Source organism: Phocoena sinus, chromosome 16 (genome assembly GCF_008692025.1).
Source record: "Phocoena sinus isolate mPhoSin1 chromosome 16, mPhoSin1.pri, whole genome shotgun sequence".
Taxonomy (NCBI): domain Eukaryota; kingdom Metazoa; phylum Chordata; class Mammalia; order Artiodactyla; family Phocoenidae; genus Phocoena; species Phocoena sinus.
The window spans coordinates 40,211,380-40,239,050 of NC_045778.1; the positions used below are offsets into that span (position 1 = coordinate 40,211,380).

Genomic DNA, 27,671 nt, shown 5'->3' on the forward strand with positions numbered 1-27,671 from the left:
GCACTGTGCTTTATTTTCAAAGGTGGGTAAATTATCACTGCCCTTCTCCATGGGTGTGCTTTCCTTGACATGGTATATCCTCTCCAGCCAAGGCAAGGATCTGTCCCATCCTGGATCCCATTTTATTTAGGTGAAGTTTCCTGTTGGCCAACATAGTTGTTATAATTTGTACTTCAACTTAAACAAGTGTATGTGTTTTTCCTTTCCTTTTGTTTCCCCTGGGTGGGGGGGATCAGTAATTATTTGACTGCTATGGAAGCCTAACATATAAAGACATAAGTGTAAAAGTAAAGACACAGCCAAAGCGATTAGGCAAGACAAAGAAGTAAAATGCATGCAAATTGGAAAGGAAGCAGAAAAATGATCTCTTTTCACAGATTACATAATCTTATATGTAGAAAACCCTAAAGATTCCACAACAAAACTTAGAACTAATAAGTTCTAAGTTAAGTCAACAATGTAGCAGGATACAAAGCCAACACACAAAAATTAGTTGCAATTCTATACACTATAAATGAACAATCTGAAAAGGAAAATAAGAAAATGTTCATTCCACTTATAATAGCATCAAAAAGAATAAAATACTTAGGAATTAACAAAGAGACAAAAGACTTGCACAATGAAAACTATAAAACGTTTCTGAAAGAAATTAAAGACATAAGTAAATGTAAAGATATCCCATATTCACTGTTTGGAAGAATTAATATTGCCAAAATGTCAGTACTACCCAAAATAATCTAAAAATTCAACATAAACCCTATCAAAATTCCATTGACATTTCTTCAAAAGTAGAAAAATTCATCCTAAAATTCACATGGAATCTCAAGAAACCTTGAATAGCCACAATAATCCTGAAAAAGAAGAAAAAAGCTCAAAGACTTATACTTCCTGATTTGAAAACTTAACTACACAGCTACAGTAATCAAAACAGTATGGTACTAGTATAAGGACAGACATATAGACCAAGAGAATAGAACAGAAAGTCTGGAAATAAATCCTCACATATTTAGTCAAATGATTTTTTTTTTTCGGTACGCGGGCCTCTCACTGTTGTGGCCTCTCCCGTTGCGGAGCACAGGCTCCCGACGCGCAGGCTCAGTGGCCATGGCTCATGGGCCCAGCCGCTCCGCGGCATGTGGGACTGGGGCACGAACCCGTGTCCTCTGCATTGGCAGGCGGACTCTCAACCACTGCGCCACCAGGGAAGCCCTAGTCAAATGATTTTTGACAAGGGTGCCACAATCATTCAATGGGGGAAAAGATAGTCTTTTCAACTAATAGTCCTGGGAAAACTGAATATCCACATGCAAAAAAAAAAAATGGAGCTGGACCCTTACCTAACACCATATACAAAAATAAACTCACAGTAGATCCATGATCTACATGTAATACCTACAGCTGTAAAACTCTTAGAAGAACACACAGGACAAAGCTTCACGATATTGGATTTGGCAATTATTTTTTGGATATGACACTAAAAGCACAGTCAACAAAAGAAAAAAAACAGGAAAATTAGACTTCATAAAAAAAATTGTGTGTGTGAAAAAACACTGTCAGTTGAGTAAAAAGGCTACCCACAGAATGGGAGAAAATATTCGCAAATCATATATCTGATAAGGAATCAATATGCAGAATACATAAAGAACTCTTACAACTCAACAATAACAAAAACAACCTGATTAAAAAATTGGGTAAACACTTGAATAGACATTTCTCCAAAGAAGATATACAACAGATGGTCAACAAGAACATGAAAAGATGCTCAACATCACTAATAATCAGATAAATGCAAATCAAAACTACAGTAAGATACCACCTCACAACATTAGGTTGGACACCACCAAAAAAAAAAAAAAAAACAGAAAATAACAAGTGTTGCACTACTATATATAAAAGATAACTAATATGGTCCTACTGTATAGCACAGGGAACTCTACTCAATACTCTGCAATGACCTATATGTGAAAAGAATCTAAAAAACAGTGGATATATGTACATGTATAACTGATTCACTTTGCTGTACAGCAAACACTAACAGCATTGTGAATCAACTATACTCCAATAAAAAATTTTTTTAATAATTAATTTTAAAAACAACAAGTGTTGGTGGGGATGAGCAGAAATTGGAACCCTTTGTGCACTGTTGGTAGGAATGTAAAATGTTATAACCACTGTGGAAAATAGGCAGTTCCTCAAAAAATTAAAAATAGAATTATCACATGATCCAGCAATATAGATAGATTTAAGACACAAATAGCTATCTATCTACATATTTATATATGTAGATATAGATATGGCTGTGATATATATCAATATATATATATCGAATAATGGAATATTATTCAGATTCAGCCTTAAAAAGGAAGAAAATTCTGATACATGCTACAATTTGGATGAACCTTGAAAACATTATGCCAAGTGGAATAAGCCAATTACAAAATGACAAATCCTGTATGATTCTACTCATATGAGGTACACAGAGTAGTCAAATTCATAGAGTAATAAAGTAGAATGGAGGTTGCTAGGGCTGGGGAAAGGGAGAAATGGGATGTTAGTCTTTAATGGGTACAGATTTTTAGTTTGGAAAGATGAAAAAGTTCTGGAGATGACTGATTTGATGGTTGTAGAACAATGTGAATGTACTTAGTGCCACTGAACTATACACTTAAAAACAGTGAATATAGTGAACTTTATGTTATGTACATTTTACCACAATTAAAATGAATTGGGAAAAAAAAAGTAAAGACTTCTTCCTTCAGATATGCTTGTCTGAGTCAGTTTGGTCTCTTGGCTTCATTCTACATATGGAGCTCTGGTCAGTGGTCCAGGCACCTCAATGGGCATTCAGGAGTGTAAGTATAGTTTGTTCTATTTTCGTTTGCATACTTGAAATTTGCTGAGAGTAAATCTTAAGTGTGTTCTCACTACACCCCCCCCCAAAATGGTAACTATGTGAGGTAATGGACATGTTCATTAACTTGACTGTGGTAATCATTTCACAATGTATATATACATTACAGCATCAGGTTGTCCACCTTTAAAAAAGTCACATTAATAACCTAAATATATACAATTTTTTCAATCATACCTGAAAAAAGCTGGGGAAAAATTTTATAAATTACATTCAATTTAATTAAATATCATTTAAAAGCAGCCATGTCTACCCCTCAGTGCCCTAGTTATACTCAGAGGGAAATGGAAACCATACTGAGCCCCTCTGAGAAACCAGAGCCCTCGACAGGAAGAGTGGATGACTAGAACCACCTTATCAGTTCTTCTCAGTCCCAGAGGAAGGAACTGATTAACCAGATCACAGTAAAGGATGAGTTAGTTTTGCACTGGAAATAGCTAAAATTGCTAAGCATGTATTCATTTATTCGACAAATATTTATTGAATGACTACTGTGTGTTAGGCATTCTTCTAACCATGAGTGCAGCGGTCTTGACTATTAATCTTTACTCATGATAGCTGTCATATCTCATGACATCCTAGGGAAAATAATGTGTTAAGGGGACTTCTCCTGTGTCCAGGACCATTGAGATAGGTGGGCCCCCTTTCTGGAAGACACTGGATCTTTTTAGACATTTGAGACAAGTGGGCCCAGGCAAGAGGAGGCAAGAGACCAAAGGCGCCCACTGATATCCCTATCCCCAGAGTGGCCCCGGCTTCAGAACCCTCATCTATACCATGGAACTCAGCTCCTTCTCATCCCCAAAGGGAAGCTGGACTTGAGAATAGTGCTGAGCAGTTGCCTTTGAGGAACTGGGAGCATTAGAGTAAGATGTCCAAATAAGCACAAGATCATCAATATTATTCCATCACCCAACAAATAGTTATTAAACTATTAAACCCTTATTATATACCAAGCATGGTTTTAGATGCTGAAAATCTAACAACACGGGTAAAATCCCCTACCCTCCTGGAGCTTACCCTTAGTGGGAATACAGACAAGAAGCAAATGAATCAGTACATTGTATGATAGGGTGTGATAAATGTTATGAAATGGCATACAGGAGAAACTGAGATAGGAAATGCTGGGGAAGCTGGGATAGCAGAGGCAATTTTAAGTAGGAGTCAGGAAAAGTACCAAGAATTGTCATCTGAGCAGACTCCAGGGAGTGAGGGCTCCCATGGTCCCTGCAGGCATCCAGAAGGGGAGGGCCGGCAGCTGAAGCCAGGGATGGGTGGGCAACCCTAGGGAAAAAATACAGAGTGAGAGGAGAAAGGGACTGAGGATGAAACTCTGAGAAACCCAATTTTTAAGAAAAAGGCTAAAAGACACCAAGAGTTCACAGCAGGAAGAGATCAGGAGAGAAAATGGGCAATTGTGTCAATGCTTCTGGAATTGTAAGATAGGGGATTAACAGGAGCTCTGCTTGCCTGCGGGGCTGGTTACAGGACCCCATGAACTCAACACACCTAGCACTCGACACCAAAATGAGTGAATGCTATTGTATGTAATATTTTAAGTAAACTGATGGGGGCATCTACTAAATTTGCTACTAGAAGAGCACTGGTAACTCCAAAAGGTGCAGCAGCTTCAGAGGAATGGCAGGGAGGGGGAGAAATGCCATTTTAATGGTGAGGCAGGTGTGCGGTGTGGTGAACATCCAGGCTTCTGGGCTCCCCGGCTGGAAGCTTCCCCGTGGCTTCTTATAACACTGAAACGACCCACCAGGGAAAGCCTTGGCGCACCCTCTGCTCGGCTCCAGTCTCCTGCCTGCTCTGCTCAAACCCCTCTGGCCTTCTTGCTGGGTCCCAACCCGCTACTTGTGTTCCCCACACAGGATCTTGTGCTCCTCCCTGCCAGCCTTTCACACGGCTCCTTGGAAGACTTCCTCAATCACTTCTAAAATGCACCCCTCCATCCATCACTCTCTACCATGTCAGGATGCTTTATTTTCATCACACCACTCTATCACCCTGAAAATTATTTAATATTTGTGCTACCATGTTTATTATTTAGCTCCCCAATAAGAGGAAAGCTCCAAGAGATTGGAAACGTGTGAGTCTCGAGGCTCACCATAACCCGGTGCCTAGAACACTGCCACATATTAGGTGCTCAATAAAATTTTCTTATTTTTAGTTTTATTACTATTATAAAGTTCGAACTGTTAGATTTTGAAAATTGAACAACAGGTTTCATTTCGAGATTCCTGATGGCCATGGAAAAATGGGAAAATAAGGTGATTGATATTACCCATGAAGTAAAAACATAAAAACCCTTCAGGGTAAAGCAAGATTGTCGGAGAACTTGCTTTGGCCAGATCATCATTGTGGCCTTACTGAGCAACACAGAAGAAAATATTTTTAACATTATTTTTGCAGTCAATAAATAAATCCCATGCAATTATTTCTTCCTTAATTCTTTCAAGTAAGCTGAAGTCAAAAGACCAAAGAACAGCCACAGGGCAGGAATTATTTCTAATTCAGTCTCACATCCAACAAAAAAATTCTTGCACTGACCTCATTGACAGTGTGGATGATCCTCTCCTTTTTTATTTTAGAGGCACACATTTAATTAGTGCTTCAGAAGTGCTACATTTCACCTAACCTCTAACTCTCTGAAATATGTGCTGCATACCCATTTTACAGATGCGGAAACTGAGGTTCACAGCCTACAGTCAGAACTGATAGGTGATGGAGACAAGGCTTGAACTGAGGTGTTTGACTGTCTAGAGTAGGGGTCGGCAAACTATGCTGGAAGATCCGATCTGCTTGCTGCTTGTTTTTGTAAATAAAGTTGTGTTGGGACCCAACACACTTATTTAGATGTATCATCTATGGCTGCTCTCACACTGCAATGGCAGACTTGAGTAGTTCCATATGGTCTGCAAAACTGAAAATGTTACAGCCTCTTATAAATAAGTTTGCCACCCCCGCTCTAGACTTCGTGCTCATCCCTTTCATCTGTCTACCACCTTAACAAATATGTCTCAGTTTATCTGTTGCTCTGAAGGGAAAAAAAAAGGCTTTGTATAAAAATAGAAAGAAGAAAATGTAAATTGGGAGCTCTACGTGCAAAATTATTCTGTTACTGAAACATCAAAGAAGAATATTTTGTAAACACATTTTCTGGGAGAGAAGTTTTCATCTTTTTTTTTTTTTTGGTCCTGGTTCCTTCCAGACCACTTAACTGAAATGGAACACATATAAAAAGGATATTAAAAAATACATTCAGTAAGATCATGGCAGTGCAGTATATGCAACAAATCACACAAGTAGTTCTGGTTTGAATTCTGTGGCTTCACAGCAAGTAGAAGTAAATGAACCTGTTGATATTTATGAGGACAACACCCATCTTCAGTGGGTAACTTAAATGTAACTCTATATTTAATTAGTCACGTTAACTCAAGTCCAGCAAACACATCCAAATTAACTGGTATTTAAGAGGTCTTCCCAGTTAATCTAATTTTCACTTTATGTATTTCTGGGAGAGGTTACAATAAATGAGGCATAGTACATGCATTGAAGTGACACCGCAGAAATGTACAAGGAGTTTCACTTGGGAGGAGGACCTTCACATTTACTTTCAGAATATTCTTGACAGCAAAGGGATAATGATGATGATGATGATTGTCAAGACTCATGCAGCTGGGTCTGTCCCTGTTTGTGTGCCCCTAAGAGGACAGGAAGCAGAGGAGCCCGTCGGGGGTGGCCCATCTCCAGAACAGATGCTCCCCATGCAGTCACACTCAGCAAGGATGTGTACAGAAAGTGTGAGGTTATTGATTAGAATCTGGGCTAAGGAACACGGCTTCTCCGGGGCTCCATGTAAGGGCTAAATGTGGCGCTGCCATCAGATCTGGAAGCAGCTTGTGGGGTGTGGGGCCAGTCCCACTGCATACAGTTACTGTGGATGAAACGGGATCAGCTCCCATGTCTGGTCACCTGGTGACGGAGAGCACAGGCTGTGGTGTGAGACACCCCTGGGGGGGTCAGGTCCAGACTATGGGCTTCTAGGCAAGTCATCTAAACTCTGAACCTCAGTATTTCCATCTTTAAAGTGGAGTTAGTAGTTTCTTCCTCTGAGAATTATTGTGAGGATTCAGTGCTGCACTTGACTGCATGTAAAGTGTCCGGCCCAAAGGAAGCAATTAATAATTGCTCATTATTTTTATTATTACCTCAAATTACCTATTTCATTCTGTTGATGGTCTTTCTCTAATTAACGTTACATTATATTAAAATATGAGCTACTTATTTGTGGAATAAATATTCCTTGGCAACTGTTATATGCCAAATTTGGAACTAGTTCCGAGTTATAGAAAAATTTATAAGACCTAAAGTCCTACCTTCAGAGAACTGGCAACATAGAAAATAAAATAGGCGCATGCAATTACCTAAAATAATGAGAACAGCAACAATTAATAACCTGGGGCCTCAAAATGTGCCCATGGTACGTGGGCTGTAGACTGTTCTATGGTGTACGGTGTACACGCTTATATTTTTAAACCTCACGACAATCACCAAGTTAACCACTGTTTTTTACAGATGAGGACACTGAGATCTGACAGGACAAATAACTTGTCCAGGGTCAACCCAAAAAGCACAGACAGAAGTGGGACCTGGACTGAGTAGAGCAGAGGCCATCTGGAAACTCTTCTGCCAATTTAGGAATAAAATTCCAGACCAGGGTTCTGTGATGGTTCCTGGGACCTGTGCAGCTTTATCAAAGGCTCCCCCAACCCCAGTTCCCTTGCCATCCCCCAGAATGGGAACAGGAAGAGCATCAGTCTGGCCATAGTCCAGTGATGGCAACACACAGTGAGGCTAATCTTCTGGTGTATGAGCCTTAGTCGCTGCACGGCAGCTCAGTCGGTGGGTTCCCCAAGGAGCCGAACCTCGGCCTGGAGGCCCGGGAAGGTCAGGCCAGGCCCAGAACATGCCATAGTCTCAGCTGGGTCTCCTCAGCCTGGAGGATTCCTCTGGGCTGAAAGAGTGAACTCCTTATCTCCACTTAGGGAAGATGCAGTTCAGCCTCCCAAAGGTCACTTTGAGAAGCCCCATTGATTAAAGGTGTTTCGTGTCATTATCCAGGGGAAGGAGTGGATTTTGCTTCTTAAAGAGGACTAGCCTATATCCACATAGACTCCAGAGAATCATGGTGCCAGAGGTGTCTTAGCGATGGCATAGGCCTTCTTTCCTCTGCTCAGATATTCAGTACTCGCTTTACAAAGCAGGCACCCGCTTTTTGGACCTTGAGTCATTAGAATATCTTTGCATTTTAAGCCCAAGTGTTCCTTCCTGTGACTTCTGCCCTCCAGGTCTGTCTGAGCAGTTGCTTCCAGTCCTCCATGAGAGTCTTCAGAGATGGAGACCATGTCTTAGAGAGGTCTTTTCCAGGATGAATAACCCAGGCTCCTTTACAAATTCCTCCTGTGAGAAGGTGTCAGTTCCTGGCTTGTCCATGGGTCTTCAGGGTTCTTGGAGCTGAGCCAGATCAGGGTCTGCCATCGCTGCCTGGACTGTTTCTTTCTTTGCCACAGGACAGTCCTGGCTCCCCATGACTCACTATGTGCTAAAGTGAAGTCACAGAGTGTCTCCTTAGATGCTGCGTCTGCCCAGCTACAGTTCTTCTATATTACGCTTATGAAATGGATTTCTGGAATCGAATTTTAGAATCTTCTGTGTACTCCTAAGAAGCTTCACCTTGTTGGTCTTGGCTCAATTTGCCATTTTTCAAATTTATTTCAAATCATGATTCTGTTTTCCATTGTATATGCTTTCATGTTTTAAGTTATTAGAATGTTAGATAAATGTCTTCCATGGTGTCACTCAACTCACTGATCGAATGTTAAAGAGGATAAACTCAATGACAGAGCACTGTGGCCATCCACTAGCGAAAACACCAACTTGACAAAGAGCCAATATTTAACATTCTTAGATGCAACTGTCCCCTAACCAACAATCGCTAAACTGAAAATCCAGTAGAGCAGAGATGATTTCAAAGGGACTCAGAGAGCCAGACCTACACCACTTGCCTTCATCCAGTGTTTCCTGTCCTCAGAACTGAAGCCTCTGGGTTCTCATCCTTATTTTTTGGATCCACTGCCCTAGACTAGTCCTCAGTCTGCTGATCCAGGGTCTAACTTAGACTCTCAGCCCAGCGTGTAGGCCCAGAGCCCTGCAACCCTGACCAGATGCTCCAGGCACAGCTTTCTAAAGCAGGCATTTTCACTGTTTTTGTCATGTTAATCTTGCTATAAGGGGCACACAATTTCTCTCCAGTACCCCCTGGCAGACTCTTGGGGAAAATCAGTGTGTGTGTGTGTGTGTGTGTGTGTGTGTGTGTGCGCGCGCGCGCACGTGTGTGTGCGCGTGTGTGTGTGTGCGTAAAGTGTGTGAAGCCAGAAGACCTGAATTCCCCCACTAAGCGGGGCTCCTCCCATCCTTCTTTTCATAGCTAATTTAGTTAAGTGTTTGAACAATGTAAATCTGGCAGCTCCCCTCTGTTAAAGCCACAAGATTGAGGACAGCTGCCGCCCAGCTACCAGCCCTCCAATCCAACCTCCACCCGCTTTCCTGAAATAGCAAGGCCCACTTCCGTCCCTCCTTCCCTGGAATAACCCTGGGGGAAGGATACTCCATTTCCTACGCCCAGACTGCATTATTTATTACCACCTCAGGAGTCCATATTTGGAGAAAAAAATATCACCACTGTGTGGAATGAAATCATGCAGTTGCAAATAACTGATGTGTCTGAATTCAAAGGAGCTCTCAAGGAGATTGTGTATGTATGTAAATAGGCGTGCACTTCTCAGAGAGTATATGATCTCAACTCTGTTCCCTGACACGCAGGGTGACCCAGGACAGAGCAAGCAGGGCTCTGGCAACCTCAGGGACCCTGGGGAGCTTTTCTTCTTGATCACTTTCAACTCACCTGGATGAAGATACCAGGGAGTTCATCTCCTTAAAAACACATTCACTGCCGAGTCGGTGGTTAGAATGGAGCCCACACAGCACGTTGGAGCACATGCCCATGCTTTTTCTTAATTATCTACTTACTAAAATCAATCTACTCACCTTGCACCAGGTGACTTAGTTTTAGGCACAGATCACTCCTGTCCAGACCACACATGGTCTCTTCATTTTACACTCCAGATGACCATGGAGAGCTTCAATGATTTTCCTTCCTAGGGGCACATTGGCTGTACCTTCTGCAATAAATGCATTCCAGAAAAGTCATGTGGAACCCTAATCTAGCTTGCAACACACTAAGAGTGTTCAGTATTTAAGGTCCCTTGAGTTAGTTTGTGCAGTGAAGAATCACTTTATAATCACTCTATAAAGGATCACATGTGCTCCTGCAATGTTTCTCAAAATGAGACATGCCTTCCCAAGTTACACTGCTTATATTTCCAGAGCACCTTAGGCTCCATAATAAAAATCGCTTTTACCAAAACACAGCCCTTCTAGAGTGAGTTATTCTCGTTCCACAACAGCAGTCCTTTTAAGTCTGTAAGTCTGAAATCCAAGGCAGGGGAGAGAATGAGTAAAAGGTCGCTGTCCTCATGTTGGAAATGGAATCTGTTTTCTCCATGGACACTAACTAGATTTTAATTCCATCATTGACCGAGGGGTCAACAGTTGCCATCTAGATGAAGAATCAGAGCTTGGGAGTCATTCACAATGGATCAAAGCCTAGTTTCTCTTCTTTTTTTTTTTTTTTTTTTTTTTTTTTTTGCGGTACACGGGCCTCTCACTGTTGTGGCCTCTCCCGTTGCGGAACACAGGCTCCGGACGCGCAGGCTCAGTGGCCATGGCTCACGGGCCCAGCCGCTCCGCGGCATGTGGGATCCTCCCGGACCGGGGCACAAACCCGTGTCCCCTGCATTGGCAGGCAGACTCTCAACCACTGCGCCACCAGGGAAGCCCTCTTCTTTTCCTTTTTAATGCATGGCTATGGAATCTCCTGACCGCCTGTCTATGGCAGATGCAGGGGGATGTGCTCATCACAGGCTCTCAGTGAATATTTTATGATGACAATAACCATCATCATGGGGATCTGTCAAAAGCACTGAGTGGTCTACAACACAACCAAAAACTCGTGGACTGGTGGTCCACTGGTGGAATTTTAATTGCTAGAATCTACTAAGATATTCTTTGTGATGAAATTGTAGAAATGTTCTAAGTATATTTTGAAAAGTTGTACCTTCTCCATTTTAGGGACACAAATAAGTTACATTGTTTGAACCCTCTACACACTTACTCATTTTTGTCCACTAGATTTGTCCCAACAGAGTGTGTCAACATCACCTACTACAACAGCACTTCTCTTCCTCTTGTTGTGTTGCTAGAAACTTTTGTTTACTACATTTAATGTTTTTACATTCAGCATAGAAGAGTACAACCTGTTATATCTTCATTGAGGATTTTTTTCTTTTAGTGGAATAAATTAACACTATTTATCATATTGACTGTGCCAGCCTTGGGTTCCACCTTGTCTCCTATTCATGTTCCACTCTTGCCTTCTTTTTTAAGAAGAAACATCACTTGGTCAAGATTTATTTCAAGGCCTGAAAACAGTGACTAAGCAAAAATGGCCCTACTGCAATTTCTTCTAATATATAAATACTTAATATAAAACTCAAAAAAATGTAGACACTATTAACTAACTCCTAAACCACACACTAAAGGTTTTTCAAAAGCAATAGTTATTTAACAAAATGTAAGATGACAATATCAAAGAATTTTCACACTTAAAGAGGACACAATCAGTCGCAAGCTACTCAAACAAATCTTTTTTACGTTTTCCACGTTTGTTTTTCACTTTGTTTCATAGAACCACTGATAATTGAGGCTTCTTTCAAGTATAGGATTTCTAACATTAAATTACATTTTCTAAGTATTTCTATAAAGAAGAAATGAAAAAGACACATACTACATTGTTTGCCATAAATTCATACACCAAAAAGTCAAAGTAAAAATCCATCTGAATTTATTCCTGCTTCCCCCTTCTCCAACATTAGCTTTAGATGTTTTTCTAAATATTATATAAACAGTTTTGTTAAAATTAGTTCTCTCATTTATGCAGATTAGGGGAAAATGGTTTTATAATGAGTTATCTTTAAAATTACCTTCTAGATAGCACTCCTTAGCCTTAAATTACATTGTGCACACACGACTACAACTGTTTGCATTTGCCCAGGAACATATAATCACATTAAAAACAAATAACTTTGTATTTCATAGTTTAGTTGGCTCTTAAATAGTTTCCCGGGGTGGGGGTGGGAGGTGGGGAACAAATATTTTGTGTTGTTTAAGAAACTGGTATATATAAATGAACTGACAGGTGTTCGTTTAAACTTTGAGGAAACTACAGATGAAGTTTTGGGTGTTTTTCCTAAAATGCAAGAGATATGCGCTTAATCACTGTTCATATAGTGAAGGGATGGGATGGCAGATACAGACGCAGATGAAACTCTACATTTTGTAAATGTAGAGTTGGATATTCTAAATGGAAAAACTGACACTGACAATTGTATACAGGAAACAAAGGTTAAGAAAAATGTTGAAGAATAGCTACTCTTAAAAAGAGAGAAGTGTTATACAACACAAAAATGAGAACTAGAGATTCGAAAAACACTCATTTTACTGTTTTAAAAGAAAAACAAAAAATAATAGGGAGAGAGTCTAGACCAATTAGAACTGAGGCAGCTGTAACAAAAATGGAACACAGTACAATCATTTGAGCCCTTAAAGGAAATGACTAATTAAAATGAAATTTCACAAGTCTTCATGTCTATAATAATATATAAATGCACAAAATACAAAAAATACCAAGTCTGGATTTTTCCCCTTAGGTTTGTAATAAACTGTCAACCCTCTGCTTAATATAGTTACTTTTATAAGCCTTCTGATTAGCAGAGCATGCTATACAGGTACATGCATGCTAAAATTTTACCATGAGAATTATAGTTCTCATCTCAAACTAGTGACTTGCCTGTTACCCGTATTTATATATATTTCATTTCCATTATAAAACACTTAAGACCTTTCCAGTGGTCCATTTTAATCAACATATTACATAAAAAAGAAAAATTTTTAAATGAATCTTTTTAGTACTGTAATACGATGGGTTTAATTGAACAGTTGGAACATAATATGGTAACTACATTGTACTGTTTAATTCACAGCTGTAGGAAAATGTTTTTTTAAAGTATAACCAAGATCAGACTGTAGTTATGAGCAGTAAAATATTAGAAAACAGTGAATGAATAAATAAGATGCTTTTCCATCAGTGGCCATTATTTTACTTTTAGGAACCTGGAAGAAATTGTCTTCTCTGAGTTTCAAATGTTCTGGTAAATCTAGGCGTTTCTTAAGCTTCCTCAATATCACCTTGAATTGCTGAAATAAGTGACTCTAAAGAATCAAAGTTCATTTCTGGTCTGAGGTAGCCAACGATGGCCACATTGAGAATTTCCCCGTAGAAGTCCTCTTTGAAAGCATGCATGATATGAGTTTCCATGGACTTTTTCGTATTCTTGCAGTATGGGTTCCATCCTACCTATGCTCACCACCATCTTATGGACGTCTCCACTTCCAACACTGGCCCAACCATAATATATGCCAGTGGATGCATCAGCTGGAAGATTATCTACTACTTGTTCAGGAAAGTTAGCTGTAGGAATGCCCAGCTGCTTGGAGCCGCGACCGAAGTCCAGCACCACCTGGCCGCGGCAGAAGTACGGCAGGCGCCTCATGACCCCGTCCGCTCGGGGTGCGGGGTGCGGGCTGCGGTCCAGCCCGCGCGTCCGGCGGAGCCTTAGTAGAGCCAGTGCCCGGACCCCCCGGACCAGCCGGGGGACACGGGCGGGAGCTCCGCAGGCCGGCCGGCCGGGCGAGCGCACCGGCGTACACGGGCAGAGCGGCGCGGACGACACGCGACGCGGCGAGACCCTCACGCCGCTGACCGAACAAAAGGTGCCGAGTGACTCAGAGGCTGCGTCTGGGCTCCGGAACGCCGGCAACTGCGGAAGTCTCTTGCCCTGCTTTTGTCTGGATTCATCTTCTTATGTCTTTGCCCATTGCCTTATTTTTATTATTTTGGGATTGACTGGGTACACTGATACAATATTTAGTTTTAACCCAATATAAAAGTCTGTGATTCAAAGTGAGAGTTTATCCTGATCATTTTATTAACAAGATTTATATGTTTAGTTTTATGTCTACTATAAAACATGGTTTTATGGGTTTTGTTGTTTTATGGTTCTTTTTAATGGACCTTTTTTAAAAATGTTTATTGGAGTATAGTTGCTTTACAATGTTGTGTTAGTGTCTGCTGTACAGCAAAGTGAATCAGTTATACCTTTTTACAGACTACAGTTATCTTTTTTAACTTGACTTTTCCCGTGATTTTGGAAGTCATATCTACTATTTTTATCCTATTAGTAATGACATTAAATTAAAATGTACTGATATCTATTTTCTCTAATTTTCATTATCAAAAATAGAGCAATGTCAATTGATTATTCCTTATGTAATATGAGGAATTTGTTTTTACTTCTTGTCAACACACATTTTAACTGACAATCCCATTTAGGTCACAATCCCTTTTTCCTCATAATTCTGTAGACAATTCTGTCTTCTTCATGTTGCAAAGGAGAAGTGGGAGGCAAGCTTTATCTGCATGGATACTCACTGAATCTGTTTTTATTCTTGAAATTAAAATAAATTATCAAAATTAAGTCTAGGCATTAATTTTTTTTCATTATTTTTGTCTGATTTTCAGAAAACAAGACTTTCTCTAGCTCAGGAAAACTTCTCCCAAATTGTTTTTTAATAATGGCTCCATTTTTATTGGTTCTTTTTCTGAAATTCCTAGTGTTTACATATTAAACATGTCTCTTGTCCATGCTTTTTATATATTCTCCCATTCTTTTTATCTCTTTGTCTTTTTTCTCTGAGTTTTGTGATGTAAAAGTTGACTTTTGCTCCATCAAGCCTGTTTGCTGCAGGATCCATTTTGCTGTTCACTTCCTCCATTTCAATCTGAAATGAACATTTTTTTTTTTAAATCTCCATGCTGGCTTCCATTACCTGTTTGTTTTTCTCTTTATGGTTCCCTGCTCAAATTTCATAGAAGAAATGTCCTTTTGAAGCTTTTTGGAAACACAAATCAGGAGTGCTTCCCGCGTCTCTTGTAGAAACTATATTTCATAGAAAAATATTTTCTCTGATTCCTCAGAGTGGTCCCTTCTGTTGAACTCTGCTATCTTTTCATTTGCCTGGCAATTTTTCTCTGTGTGCTCATCATTACAAAGGGAGCACAATATTTGTCCAGGACCAGGAACTGAGATCCCAGTCTGAATTGTTCCGACCCAAGGGAAGGGAAAGGAAGAAAATATAGGTTTAGATTTACTAAATACTCAAGTTTTGCTTTGCTGATTCAGTGGCCTGGGGAGCTAGGCAGCTCAGGAGTGAACCAGCAGAGGTGGCCCCGCACGGAGCTCTTCATCTCTGCTCAGTGTTTTTGCTAAGTTTTGGAGGGTGTCAGGTGTTTTCTGGAAGTGTCCTTGTTCTTTGCTGAGTGCTGGCCAAGGGTCACTCGTGTTCTTGACCTGGGCTTATCGTCCACAACAAGTGTCATCTGGGGGTTAGAGCCACCATGGGTTTGTGAACTGACAGCGTGATTTCTATCTACTGAGTCCCTAACTCCCCCCACTGCCCCTCCCCCACAGTGCACTGCCCCCGGCAAAACTACTACAGGGCATTGGAGGGAGTCTCCCAGCCTTTCCTCCTAGTACTTCCTGGGTAAATTCCTCCTTTACATGTGACGAACTGCACATCCTCACAGTGCTCGTCTAAAAGAAGCTCTGGGACATTTTGGACGTGAGACTGTCATGCTCACCTACTCTCTACAGCTGATTCACATTTCCCTGTTTTCATAATAACTGAACATGTTAGCACGAAAGTTGCTGAGGATAATTTCTCTTATTTCACAGTATATATGTTTTGCTGAATTTTCTTCCTGGAACTGAAAGAGTCCGATTTTCTTTCCTTTGGAACAAATGGTATGTAAAACACCATATAAACCCCATTTTAATTTGGAAGCTGTTCCATGGAATATATTGTCCAGTTTAACAATGAGTCCCATTGTCAAATTTATTCTCAATATAAAAAGCAGTCACAGATTATCAAAACTTGCAAGCTGGTCAGTGTTCTTTCTATAGGTTTCTGGTGGGATGTTTTGCAGATAACATTTTGTGTAGGAAGCAATCATGGCTTCATTCCATGATAGGCAAGTTGCCAGGAAATACTAAATCAAGTGGCAATAGATTCCCTAAAGAAAGTTGTTCCTGATTTATGATGATTGTTCCAACAATACTGCTGAACTTTTTACACATGGAAATGACCACTGAGTTATGATTTGCATTATGTCAGAGAACAGCCAACCTGCCAGATCCAATGCTGCAGCTGGAATGCAGAAAAGCCCCATTATGTTAATTTCCAAAGTCTGGGAAAAATGACTTATTCCCAAAGGGTAAGTACTTTTTTTTCCCTCCAGCACATCTCACACCCTGAATCTATGGTGGCATTTTAAAAAGTGGGAAACAGCCTAAGCTGGGTTTGAGGTGGAGTATGGTGGAGGCAAAGATGGCAGGAGTGGAGGGGCTGACGACAAGAGCAAAAAAGGAAGACTGATCCATAGCAGGGGGTCGCCAAGGGCCGAGGAGCGGTCTGCATTATTTTCGAGAATTGATCACAGTTTCAAGAGAAAAGTTCAGCAGACTTATCTTCCAACTGCTGGAGTTGCCTGGAACCCTCAACAGAGTGTGTGTGTGGCTGTGTGTGTGTGTGGTTGTGTGTTGTATCTGTGTCTGTGAGATTGTGTGTTCCTGTATTTTGCTCCTGGAACTTTAAGAAAAGCCTAGACCAGCATTATCCAGCAGAAATGTAATACAAGCCACATATGTAATTTAAAATTTTCTAGTAGCCACATTAAAAAAAAAACTAAACAACTGGTAAAATGATTTAATAATACAATTTATTTAACCTAATATGTCAAAAATGTTATCATTTCAACTCGTAACATACCTAAAACTTATTAATGAGATAGGTAACACTTTTCTTTTTATTGTGGGTCTCTGAAGTCTGGTGTGTATTTTATACTCACTCACAGTACATCTCCCTTTGGACCCGCCACACTTCTCAATCCCAATAGCCACACGTGCTAGCTTGTGGGATGGAGCAGGCTGGACAATGAAGAACAATCACCTTCTCAGTTCTGACTCATTCAACTCTGCTCAACTCTTTGTGTTTCCCTAAACCTGCAGTTCCCCCTCCTCTGGAGATCCCAGAACACATCTGTCAAAGGCACCCCCACTACCAGCTCCTTGAAGAATATGGTACATGAAGCATCACTCTTTGGGCTATTCCATCAGCCTTCCTTACTCAACAGGTCAAGAAAAACCTTATGATTAAAAACCCAAGAACCTGGGAAATACATGTGTAAAAGCACCTTGACACATCAACATTGCATTTGAACTTCCAGGAGAAAGCCGTTCTTTCTCCCTTGGTCTTCGCTGCCCCCTTCCAACCTTTGTCTTGCTAACATTTCTCAATAAATGTTCTCCTTCCTTCCTCCCTGGTCTCCTTTTCCAGACTGAGCAGGATGTGGGCGAGGGGGGCTGCTGGGGGCATTTCTGTGTCCTGTCCTGGGGAAGATGCTTGCAGAGGGGAGGCAGGGAAGGTGGAGCCAGCTCTCACTTCACTGTCAGTCCTGCAGCAGAAAAGTCTGAAGGTGGACCCGTGCATCTACATAAAACAAAAGGCAAGGCTGGCGGGACTCCCTGCAATGGTTCTCGAAGATCTACAGAGGAGTGGACACATGAATGAAGCTGTCCAGATGTCAGATGAGATTGGTGGGAACTGTGGAGAACTGGAGAACACTGGCCCCACCCAGGGCATTTCAATTTACTTTTTAACCCTGTGCAGGCCGAACTACACTGGACAGAGCCCCAGAGTCATTAGTTTGTGGTACACACTGCCCTGCCAAGTCACACAGGTAATGACCTGTCCTAGTAAAGGGCCATGTCCTGGGGATTCACATCACAGTCTGACAGTGGGTATCTGGAGATCTGATGCTTTGCCTCCTGGCTCCCCTTTCTTGGGATCTGCTGTCTATCAACTGTCTGGCTTGATGTCTGGGGAAACTGCTCACCTTCATCTTCATGCATATTGACAACCACATCACTGACCTTACAACCAACCTCCTGACCTTGCAGATTCTCAGTCCTCATTTCTAATGGCCCAAAATTCCATTTAGAACCGGATCCTCAAATGGGGTGAAATGTAACATGCAACTTGGAATCATGGGGCAGTTGGTTACCTCTGAACCTATGTCAGTCACTGACTTTCTCCACAAAGCTGTAGGCACACCGAAGCCCAAGTATCTGGAGGCTTAAACCCACCAGCTCTGCCCAGAAGTCCAGGTGGAAGCACTGATGCCCTGCCCAGTCCTGACCAGACCTCTTCTCAAGAGGTTAGACTCTTCCCTAAACTTCCAGCAAAGTGCCAGACAGATCAGATTGAATAAAAACGTCATTACCTTCCTATTTCACCTGCATTTACTGGAAGCTTCTGCTATTGCCCAACTACTGGAACAGATTTCCCCTTGGAAATGACACTGGCTTGATCTTGCCTGCCTCTGCCACACCTAGTCCCAGCTTCCTCTTCCTCCTGGCTCCGGCCCCAACACACTGCCCTGCCAAGTCACACAGGTAATGACCTTTTTTTTCCCCATGTCTTTCTTCTTCTTGGGAGGAAATAAGCTAGAATGAGGAGAGGAAGGGCTTTTAAGTCTGAGAAATCTGGTTTTGAATCTCGGCCCCAAGATTTAATGATTCTGTGATCTCAGGCAAATTACTTAACATCTTTGAGCCTCAATTATTTTCACCATAAAAATGTGATCAATCCTATTTCATAAGCTTGTGGGGAAGATCAGAAATGATAGTGTTCCTAAGATACTTAGCATATAACAGACATTTGGTACACATTGGTTAGTGTTACCATTGAACCAGCACTTTGCCCACATTGCGACTACCAGTCTCTTCTTCCCTCTTCCCTGTTCTCAATCACCATTAGGAGCCTTTTGACCCCATTGGTAGCAACCATAGCCTGGGCCCCACGGATTGCTATTTTCCACTGGTCTCCCACAGACCGCCTAGCAATACCCTACCCATCCCCAGCTCTCTTGGCATATTCTCTGCCTGTGGCCGGGACCCATTTAGTCCTTCTCAGGTCCTTCCCTCTCTTCTTCCAAGAAGCCACATCCCATGCTCTGGATGACTGGATTAGGGAGGGGCACTAGCCTCAATCATCAGGAGGGCCAGAAAGAGATGAGGAAATAGTGCAGCTCCTAGAGATTTCCAACACAGCATAAACCACTATGGGGTGAAAACAGCTTCTCTAAATACAGGCTAGATAGATATGGCAACAGTTCACTGCCAAGACCTTTCCAGGGTTGCATCTTAATGGGTACAATGTTTATTTAAAGTCAGCCATACCTGAGCTATCTAATAAGAGCAACCATTGAATACTGTTCTTGTCTCTACCTAGAGTCTATTCTAGAGCTCAGCCCTTTTAGGTTATAAATCAATGTCTCAAGGTGAGTGATGCTAGCTCCTACAACTAACCCTAATATCTCAGTCACTTAACACACAAAGGTTTATTTCTCAGACAGTACTGATGTGGGTCAGGCAGCCCCCTCCATCTGGAGCTATATGGCCTAGGACAGTGGCCTCCAAAGTCCCAGCAGGAGGGAAAGAGGAGGCACACTGACCTGCTCATCCCGGAAGAGACCCTTGTCACCTCTGCTTACAGTTTGTTGTCCAGACATTTGACTCACTGCAAGGAAGCCCGGGAAATGTGGAAAGCGTATGAAATATTGTTGAGCAGGGCTCTGCTCTAGAGCGTGTGTTTGTGTGTGTGTGTGTGTGTGTGAGGGGTGTTTATGGACTGCTGATGCATGTCCCTGTATGTATGTGCTGGTGCCTTTTCTATTCCTAAAGTGTCCTCGCCCTGCTCCTCTACATCTCTCTATTTCTTTGAGGGACTTGTGAGGGACCGGCCTCCCACAGTGTTTGCAGAAAATAGGTGCTTTGTCATTTCAATTTACTACAACTCATTCAACTTCTGAGGAGTGTCCCTTATAGTAATAATAAAAATAGAAAAAAGGTGTCATTTATCAACTCCCCTCAAAGCTGTAGGTTCTACGCTAATAAACACTTCATATTTCTTATGTCATTTAATTGGCCTATGAAATAGGTGCTGTTTTTATCATCATTTTACAAATGAAGACACAGGTTTGTGAAGATAATATAACAGCCCATGGTCGAAAGCAAGTAAGAGGAGATCTTGGGACTTAGCCAGCCCATCCGACTGAGACCCTTTGGGGCTGGTCTTTACACCACACACGTCTCTGAGGAAATGCCAGCATGACAGGGTGAAGACGGGAGCTATCTGCAGGCTCATAAGTGAAATGATTCCTACGGGGTTTCTTGTTTAGATTGTAATCCCCAAAAATTCAGAAAAGTATTGGGAACATTCACAAATATTTGAAGTTCTCATTTCACAGCTTATATATTTTTTTCTTACAGTGCAACACAACAATATTTCCAATGAGACAGCATCAAAAATCCTTAGCACCATGGGGCTTTGCAAACTAAGACTATAGCGTGATACAAATAAAACTGTTTTTCTTAGGGTATTTATAATGTTATTGGATTTATTTAAATAAGCTTCATTTGTTATATCAGCTTTCGAATTGTCAACTTTAAAAAGGCAATCAATAATACTCCATAAAATTTGTTCCTAACTTTTTACAAATTTATTTTTCCTCACTATTTTAACGTATCACGATTTTCTCCAAAAGCCTGAAAATTAATTTTGGGAAAAACAGATAGATATACTACACTAAAGTTGCAGAGAGCTAAGTTCTCATGAAGACTTACACCACTTTCCAAAGAGGGTTTTTGATTCAGGTCAGGCTAGATGTCAGCACCGCAAACACACAAAACCCGGCTGTTGAAGGAATATTTGACTTTTGTGTCCCCAGTTCTCTCTCACTGGATTTTCAGTTTCATGTACCCGTATGAGTGTATCTGTGTCCTTTCATATTCCCACATTACCCTAATATTCTTCTTCAGTATCTGATTTTGTCTAATTTCAAATTTTTCTTTTTAATAAATAACTCTGGCCCTGGAACTACTCAATTTTCACCAGGAGAAAATAAACATCAGCACACTGATAATAAAAGTTGCTTTGAAAGTGCTCCTCACAAGTCACGCTTGTTCAATGTCCACAATGAAGCTATATTTCTAGTTATTTCCTTCAATTGCACACAGGTAAAAGGCTCATATTTCCAGCACACTCTTGCTCCTAGAAAGCCGAATTGCAGGGGAGCAGCTTGGCCCCCTGCTCATCTTCAAGCTGGATGCAGCCCTGCAACAGTGCAAATGAGGCCAGACAGAACTCATTGTGGCAGCTAAATCCCCAAGGTTTGCTCACAGAGCCTGTTCCTGTACCATTGTCATCAACCTGTCATGAGACTCCAGCCATCATTCCCAGAAATCCATGTACCCGGCCATCTGCTCCCAAGTCAAATTGCTTACTTTGGGACACACCTTCTACACAAAGAGAAATGAAACTTTAGGAAATTCAGACTGACTCCAAGCCAAGCTCCCAGGCTGAAATAGCATGCCAGTGCTGAAAGCGTCTGGACCTGGCCCTCCTTCTCAAAGGCCTCCACCAGGAGCCTGGACCCTTGCAGCCCTTAGAATGCCCAGCCGTGCATGCAGTATATACAGTTCATAAAGCACTTGGCCAACTTTCTATTCAAGATGATTCTGGTTACAACTTAGCTGTATCCGCATATGAGAGAGGTATAATTTTAAAAAATCGACCTGGGACATACTCCATTTCACCCTTCAGTTATCAATCCCAGGTCACCAGCTGGCACTTGGAAGAATCCTGGGGACAGATTTGCATAAACAAGAGCAGTCCCTCCTTTGCTTAATTCCCAAGATATTTCTGAACACCACTGCCCTAAGCCCTAGTTGTGGCAGCTCTAATTCATTCCTCTTTCCTCTCGCAACCCTCAGCTACAAAAGAGAAAAGAAAAAAAGAAAAGAAAGAAGAAAAAGCAGTGTGACAACTAAACAGGATACTATCAAACATTTAACATTTGAATAATGCTTTACAGTTTAAAGTGTTTTGTGTGTATTATCTCATATAGCCCTCATTATAAAACTGTGAGGAATATAGGGTAGATATTAACTGCACCATTTTTTCAGGTGGAAATAAATGAATTGGCCCTTGAGGACGCTAATGCCGTAAACACAGCTTGATTGACCTTCTAGAGGCATGAGGTGCAGAGTCCTCTGATTTGAAAGCACGAATGTACTCTAGATGCAATCACAGTAGGGCCAAAAGAAAGGAGATAAATCCCGCAAGGTTTTGCTCCCCCTTGCGAAGCCGTAGCATCCAGTGGTCTGCGGTGTGCTGGGCCATTTCCTCCAAGACAAAGGGCACATTGTTGCACCTTATACCTCCCCGCCACTAAGACAGGACATGGTGTTTAGTAAGCCTTATGGATTTTGGAAACAAAATAGACCACACTTGGAAGTACTGATTTGACTGACTTATCAGATGACCCAGTAGGCTGCCAATTCTGAGCGGAGCTCAGAATAAGAAAAGGCTCTGCCGCAGGTCCAGCTATGCACTCAGTGCCCTGACTCTCAGGCAATGCAGCATCTGATGGAACAGGACTCTGCAGGGTCTCTGGAGAGTCCCAGTAGCAGAGCTGGGTCACAGACCCCTAGGAGGCTGAAGCAGGGCCACCCCTTCTGTGGCAGAAAGCTACTCACTCTTTGAAAAGCAGCTCCAGGCATGTCAGTGGGTCCTGGTAAAAATAAGCTCCTAGCCCAGGGAGGGCAAGTTACCATGCAGCTGGGGCTGGATATAATCATGAGTCTGGGTGGGCACGGCAGCAATCTCTCCCACAAAGGAACTGGCATATTCAAGGTCTGGCCTACGCAGACCCAAAGGGAAGAGAACATTATGTAAACTGATGGCCCAGTCTCCTATGTCTGCCCCGCTGTTTCACTTACATCTGCCTTCAGCTCACACCTATGGACTCATGGAGTTTCCCTGTGGCCAGCTGCCAGAGGAGGGAAGAACTAGGCCCGGCCCCACACTTGAGCTGGATCCTAAGTTGGTGCTCACAGCTGAAGCAAACTGCCGCAGTTCTCAGTCCACTTATGGGTCCCGAGAGGAGGACAAGAGTAAAGGGGAAAAAACCCTCGTAGGCAGCGCTGCAAGCAACACATGTGGCTGATGAAGAAACTGAATAGAAGATGGGGGAAATCAAGCAAGGTATAGAAGTAAGACTGGGCTCTCCCACCATCACCCCCTCGACCCTCTTATGGATTTTGTGCTTCCTGTCACTGCCACCTTAGGCTTTGACAGATCAGAGGCCCTGGTTCAGGGGATGGAAGAGTGATGGTCGGGGAGAGGCTTCTCCCTAAATGAACATAATAGTCTTCTCAACTTGAAGGAGGAACTCTCACCTGGTCACTTCTGGACCACTAATGCCAGTGAACCAGTGGGTTAAAAAAAAAAAGAGGAGTTAGTGGTGGGGGTCCTGGATCCTGATTGCTCTGAGGAGCTAGGGTTTCTCCTGTGTAATGGAGTCAGGGAGGGGTCTATATAGAACTCAGGTGATTTATTCGTTTATCTCTTGGGGTTTCCATACTGCTGAGAATGGTGAACAGGTAATTGCAGCAGCTGACACAGGCAAGACAACCAAGGACTTAGATGCTTTGGGTAAGAAGATCAAAGTTCCCACACCAAGAAAGTGACCTAGACAAGCCCAAGTGCTGGCCGAGGGTAAGAGAAATCTAGACTAGGTGGTGGAAGAATGGTCACTGAGTACTAGTTATTGCCACATAGCAAGCTGCAGTAGTGACTTGTTTCACTAATAATATTTAATTAAATATTTGCAGAGACTGCAGCAGCTACGACCTTGAAGCTGACTCTGTGCCACATGGCACTGAGAGGATGGCCTTAGCAGATATGACTGGTACAAGTGTGGCCTGCAGTGGACACCTGTTGGGCATCCCTTCAAATGCTCTCAGCCTCACCTGCCTCCTGTTCTAGCCACTATGGAGCATCCAGTATTCTGTAGGAGCCAACATCCTTCACGCAGGTACAACCCGGAAGTATCACTCCTGTGTGCCTCTCATTTCCTGTCAGTGTTTCTCTGTAACCTGCTTAGTATCCAGAGATGCTCAACCCAGAAATTTTGGGGGCATGCCACCCTATTGGCGGGGTTCTTTGACTAATGGGGATGGGAGGCAATGCATAAATGTTTTCCTCTTTCTCCTCCATAGAGAAGATTCTGATATTCCTTTCACATGACTCCTTAAACTGTCCCCTGGGATCAAGCATCCAGTTGCCTGTAGCAGTGAACAACACGATGATAAATCGTGTTTTTTTCTCATTCCTTGCCTCACTCCTCCTGACCTTACTCCTACCCCCTGGAACCCAATAAAGCATTTTCACTAAAGTCTCTGTTTCAGGCTCTGTTTTCTGGGGAAATGAGGCTAAGTTACATCACCCATTTCCAGCTACTACCTTTGTCACCTTCCAGCCTTGTGATCATTCCATTGCCTCCAAGTCCTATCACTACCCTGGTGACTTTAACATTCAAGCCCTATACCTTGAGGTTCTCAGTCCTTTGATCAGCTCATTTCCAGTGACCTTCACCTCCATTCCACGCTATCACCTTGCTTCCATTGCCTCCTTGAATGCTGTCATCACTGATTACTGCTGTATGCATAAGTCCAAAAGTTAGAAATCCCACTCTCTTCCTCAACCTTTCATCCTTCTGTCCCTTTCATTCAGTTACTCCCATTGCACCAATGTTGTAACATCATGAAGACTTTGCGGCCCAGGAACTGTCTATGTTCCCATTACCCAGCTGCTTTCTCTTGTCCTCCTTTTTTTTTTTTAATCCAGTTAAAATTCCACAGAACACTATTTCTATCATGCTTGCCAATTTCCACAACTCCCTTGCCCTCCCAACTCTCTTCTTGAAAAACCCCTCTCAGAATTAATGCATCTGTCCAACTTTTTTTGTACTTATATCCCAGGTGCTAATCACTGTTAGAGAAAAACCATAAAGCTGAACAATTTGGTGCCATTATAATAGCTGCCAACATTTATTGAGAGCTTAATCTTTGCCAGGCACTATTCAAAACACATTACATAAATTATCTCATCTTGCTTCCTACATCAGGCTGGAAAGTAGCCCAGAAATTCTGTTCTCAAACCTCTGAAATTCATTCTCATCAGAACACTTTCTCTGCTGCTGCTCAGAGAAAACAGAAGTCATCAATTAAAAACATGGTATACATCATCCTTCACATTTCAGTAGCATTCAACAGAAATGAGTCCTCCTTTCTAATCCAAACACTCTCTTTATCCTTCACACCACACTCTGCTAGGTTTTTTTTCTACCTCTTTGTCCCCATTTTGCTTATCTCCCATATTCCTTTCTCTCACATAAACTTTTTTCTTTATCTCTATCTCCATCACCATCTACCAAGCGCTCCAAAAATAGCAATGTGGGTTGCACCCATAAGGTTCCCTCTCCCTCACTGTCTACCCCCACACCTTCCAATCTCTAATTCCATAGTTCCTACTTCTTAAATATCTCTGGGGATTGTCAACTTCTCTTTCCATCTATTGCTGTAGTCTAGATCACCATCTCCCACCTGCATGGCTGCAAGAAATTTCTAGCTAGTCTACTTGCCTTCAGTTATGCCTGTGTCAAATGCAAATGACTTCTTCAGGCTCATGCCCACAAGTCTTTTCTCACACCTGTCAACACATATTGATATATGTTTTTAGGACTGACTCCCCACCATTGAGCTCCCTGGGAACAGGCACTATGTCTTGCTCCTATCTTGGTTTTCCCCAACTCATGCCCTGTCATGAGGCTGTTCTCTGTAAAGTTTCACTGACTGAGTGGATGACCATTAAATAAATCAGAGACTTAATCCATCAATTAACAAGTAGATAAGTAGTACCTATTTTAAACTCCTCATGACTGACTCAGTTTCCATATTTTATTTACCTCCCATCATAACACAAACCAAACTTGAAATTATTAAATTTATTAAATGAGTGTATGCATCTCAGTTCCAGATAAAAATTCTAAAGCATTTAGGTATATTTTTGAACACACTGGATAATATTTTACTTCAATGGACCAGAAGGGTCTGTGAGCAAATTTGTTGGACTTCAGAAAGACAGACACTCCACATACCTCCATCTTCATTTTATTTCCATAACTGGGGTTTTGTGACCTACAAAGGGGTGAAGGTGGGGCCTGAGTACCCTGAAACAGTGAGTGTGGACATCTGGATTCTGGGAATGCTTGGCTCAGTCGTGCCATGGATAAGATATGGGGACATGTCTAACGAGCATGGCCAAAAGCAGGGGGTATCTGTGGCAATCTTCAGACTCTTGAGCCCAGAGGCTTAGAGTGAGAATGAAGAGGTATGGCAGAAATGAGAGGACCCTGGAGGGGAGGCAAGGTGCCTCAGATACAAGGGCAGGTGGACCTTAGGTCTGGGGTTCTGTCCGAAGATAACTGTGCTCCAACCCCTTCTGGCTCCTTTTTCTCCACTCAGGTTTTCATAGTCCTAAAAGGGAGGATGTGACTAGCTTGAATCAGGCTCCTCTCCCTTGAATCAATCAGCCATGGCCTGGAGCAGGATGGATGACCACCACTCACACCTTGCAGGAATTGTGAGCTAGATAACACCTACTTTCTATACTCTGCACAGCCCAGAAGAAGTTTTTTTGAAGTTCTAATTAAAACTTGCTTAACCAATTCAGGCCTAATTCCAGTGATTAAATCTTACATCTATTACATACAAATAATTTATGGGTCTTGACGTATTTAGTCTTCAAAAACATAGGATCATGGGCCAGATCAAGCAGTAGCAAGTGGATATTAAAATTTGAGGGTCAATAAATGTCTGAGAGGCAGTTATGGAAAACAAGATGAAGGCAAAGACTTTGCTCTGACAGGAGCCGATGAAAGAAATGGGCTTGCTGTCTGCCATCCAGCATGGAAAGGGGCAGAGCTGGGCGACTGGGAGTCTGAGCTGTCCCTCACATGTGCATATCTACAGCAATAAAGAATCCAGGGCATTAGCAAGTGACACCAAATCAGCCTGCACCATTTAGCTCTGACATGCCTGAGTGTGAACTCTCCATAATATGTCACAGTGCAGAGAGAGCAAGAGTGATAGGGGAACTGGTGACCTCTCCAAATCACACACACACTGCCCATCCCTGAAAGCTGCTGGGAGTCATGGGCCTCTCAGCAGAGCACGGATTTAATGCACCTCATGATATCCACTCCCACACAGAAGTGGAGGAAACGTTTGGAAAAGGAGAGCTTTGTATCAAGGCCTCGCACAGATGTGTTGCATCAGCGGCAGTGTTGCCTGGGGACTTCCCTCCCCAGTCTGCACTCAGAAGGGCAGACATTGTCTGGGGCCCTGCAGTCACCCATTCCAGGAATTTGGTCACAACCACAGATGTCTAATTTGTAATATCTGTCATTGTTCTGTGGTCATGCAACAGA

General features: G+C 42.2%; 1 pseudogene; it reads right to left on the reverse strand.

Moving 5' to 3' along the window:
* Positions 1-13,186: 13,186 nt before the first annotated feature.
* LOC116741295 lies at positions 13,187-24,781 on the reverse strand (annotated as a pseudogene).
* Between the last annotated feature and the right edge of the window lie 2,890 nt (positions 24,782-27,671).